Source organism: Epinephelus fuscoguttatus, linkage group LG23, assembly GCF_011397635.1.
Source record: "Epinephelus fuscoguttatus linkage group LG23, E.fuscoguttatus.final_Chr_v1".
Lineage (NCBI taxonomy): Eukaryota > Metazoa > Chordata > Actinopteri > Perciformes > Serranidae > Epinephelus > Epinephelus fuscoguttatus.
In genome coordinates this window covers 17,350,806-17,353,928 of record NC_064774.1, presented here as the reverse complement: position 1 = coordinate 17,353,928, position 3,123 = coordinate 17,350,806, and the positions used below count along the sequence as shown (strand labels likewise).

At 42.1% G+C, this 3,123-nt stretch overlaps 1 long non-coding RNA gene across 1 annotated transcript; it reads left to right on the top strand.

Annotated features, from left to right (window-relative positions):
• The first annotated feature begins 245 nt into the window (after positions 1–245).
• On the top strand, positions 246–2,667 carry LOC125884410 (uncharacterized). Its single transcript, XR_007448691.1, has 2 exons — positions 246–701; positions 1,238–2,667. It is a non-coding gene; the product is annotated as an uncharacterized LOC125884410 (long non-coding RNA).
• The last annotated feature ends 456 nt before the right edge of the window (positions 2,668–3,123 follow it).

Genomic DNA, 3,123 nt, shown 5'->3' with positions numbered 1-3,123 from the left:
GGACACGAATGAAGGTAAATAGCATTAGTGAAACAACAAGTAATACGTTTCTTAATCTTGTATTGTTTTATGGTGACTGAAAGAAGTATTGTCTTCCTCATTGTTTTGGAAGGAAGTGCAATGACAGCAAAGAAAGAAGCCCATCTGGACGTCCTTGTGCAGTATGAGAGGTGTCTGCATGTACCAGCATGTCACAGAGATTGTGGTCTCTGGAATGGACAAAAAGGGGCATCATCAGCTGATAGCATACGTCAGTGTCTGGTTCTGGTAGGGCTACAGTCAACTGTGTGACCATCATGACTGAACTGAAGCTGCTATGAATCAAAACACCCACCAGAGGGCGTGTGTTACCAGTGAATGCATCAGTCATTTACAGTTGTATCTGCATGCTTTAACACTAACTGTGATTCTTGAGGCACTATCAGTGAAACCATCAACACTTGTAGCCAATGGATTTATCACATGTGCCAAACTGAATGCAGGTCCTGCACTCCATCACGCTCATACTAAAACTGTCTGCATTGCTACACTATTTTGCCAGCTGTCTTTCCATATTGACACACGCAGAAACACTTGTAGATGATGAGTTCACTTACAAATCAGAGCTTGAGCAGAATGAATAGAACATTTGGTTTGGACAACAGTGGAGGCCAGAATTCGTAGAGATGGATGGATGAGAGTTTTTGGCAAAACCCACAAAGGTGACAAGATTTTCTTTTCTTACGCTCAGCTTTTTTTGTTTGAGGACTATGAGCACATCATGTCTCTATTAGTAGCATGTTAGAGATTACCTGTGTGTATATACTACATGTATGACTTGTCGGTGAAGATTCTCAGTCATCCAGGTCATGGTCATCGTAAGTGCTAATACAGTAGGCAACTGGACTTGCTTGCGTTTCTTGAAAACATTTCGCCTCTCATCCAAGAATCGTTTAGAACTGAAGAAGTTTCTTGGATGAGAGGCGAAACGTCTTCAAGAAACGCAAGCAAGTCCAGTTGCCTACAATATTAGCACTAACGACTACATGTATGACAAAACTGTACTGTAAACTGCAATACCCTGCATACAGAAAAATTAAAAGCCAGCAGTGTTTTTCATTTAAAACCATCAGTATTAGTGCTTTGTATGCTTATTCAAATGATAGTTTGTGTGTAATGTATTGACCATAGACTGTATAAAAGGATGGATGTAGCTACATTTACATCACCTATTGGTTTGTTGACTGCCGTTTTGAAGCCCCTGCAATTCAGCCCCCGCCATCTTGGTTTTTTGGAGCCAGAAGTGACCATATTTCGGCAAGAGCGTAGAGCTGAGGAGCGAGGGCCGGATCTGACTCATAGACTGTGGTGACGCCTCGCAGACAGCCTGTCAAACAAGCTGAGTGCATAAACACTAACAGTGATTCTTAAAGCCCTATTAACACTAGTAGCCAATGCATTTACCAAGTGTGCTGAACTAAACACACCACTGCATTTGCAATTTAATAGCACGCTTCTACTATAACTGTGAACATTGGTCTCTGCATTGCTACACTTTTTTGCCAATTGCCTTTCCACATTGATGTAGAAAAAATTGATGATTCAATTCCATTGTATTTACAAAGCCCAATATAAAGACAATAATCATATGTGTATAATAACAGTAGAAGTATGACTAATGATAACAGCAGCAGCAGCAGGAGGCATCTGGCAGGACCACGGACCACAGGACCACAACCACACGTCACACCATCCAGGCACCGCTGCAATACGAGTTAACCTGAGAGACAGTGGAGCACAAAAGCTCCGGAGAAGAAGCCGAGTTAGTGACATGCAGTAACAGGACATGAGTGTTAGCAAAGGAGAGAGAGAGAGAGAGAGAGAGAGAGAGAGAGAGAGAGAGAAGGTGCCCGGTGTATTATAGGGGGGTCCTCTGGTAGACTAGGCCTAAGTCAGCCTAACTAGGGGCTGGTACAGGGCAAGCCTGAGCCAGCCCTAACTATAAGCTTTATCAAAGAGGAAAGTCTTAAGTCTAGTCTTAAATGTGGAGACGGTGTCTGCCTCCCGGACCGTAACAGGAAGATGATTCCACAGGAGAGGAGCCTGTGTTCTGATAATGAGTTCTGTTGGGAATAGAATGATTTTATGTGTTTTACTATCAGTTGTGTTTCACTATATAAGTTTTAGATATGTGAACAATGAGAATACTGAGATGATTTCAGCTGATCTGAATGTGTTTGCTTTGCAGAAGTGGAGAAGTACAGGAGAGGAAGAGACATGAAGTCTGAGGAGCACATACCGCAATGCTTAGATAATTAGTTTCATATATGGTAAAAAGAATAGAAAGTGATGAACAGATAGTAAGGTAGTGTAGGGAGTTGTGTTGTTCTCTTGTCTTTCAAAACAGGAACCACGCCCCCACCGCCAGCGGGAAGGAGTCAGATTAACACGAGGCAGGGGCGTGGTGTGGTGAAGGAGGAAGTGGAACTGCCAATGAGAAGAGGACAACGCCTTGCGTGCACAATGACACTCTGTTACGCTCAAATATACTGGGTCAGGGAAAGGACAGGAGGTCAGACTTCGTGAACTGACACACCTTTGTTGTTCGTCAGGGACGTGAAGTTGAGACCCAGAGCTCTGTAATTTTATTCCTTTACTGCTTAATAAACTACATTAACTGAGACTGAATATCTTCTCCTATTGCTTCATTAAAGAACACGCAGGACTGAGCTCACACATAGCACATTAGAGAGTAGGATGAGACTCTTAGTCCAACAGTTCTCATACCAGTCATAGCTTGATCACTATCAGTAATTCACAGGTAAACATTTGGTTTGGACAACAACAGAGACCAGTATCAGACAGAGAGATGTGGGGGAAGTTTTATAGCCACACTTATAAAAGGACAATATCTACCCTTTTCTCTGCTGTTGTTGTTGTTTGTTTTGTTCAAGCACAAAGCAAATGTTGTTTTCTTCTACTGAGTTTTTGTTTTTTTCCCCCAGGTGGCCACCAACATCATTAGATGTTTATATTTGGTTAATTTAGGTTGTAACATTGGATGACCTAAATTCACTGTCCAGACAACTTATAATGCCAACCTCACTTTGACATAGAATACTGATGTCAGAAGGTGTGTTGTTA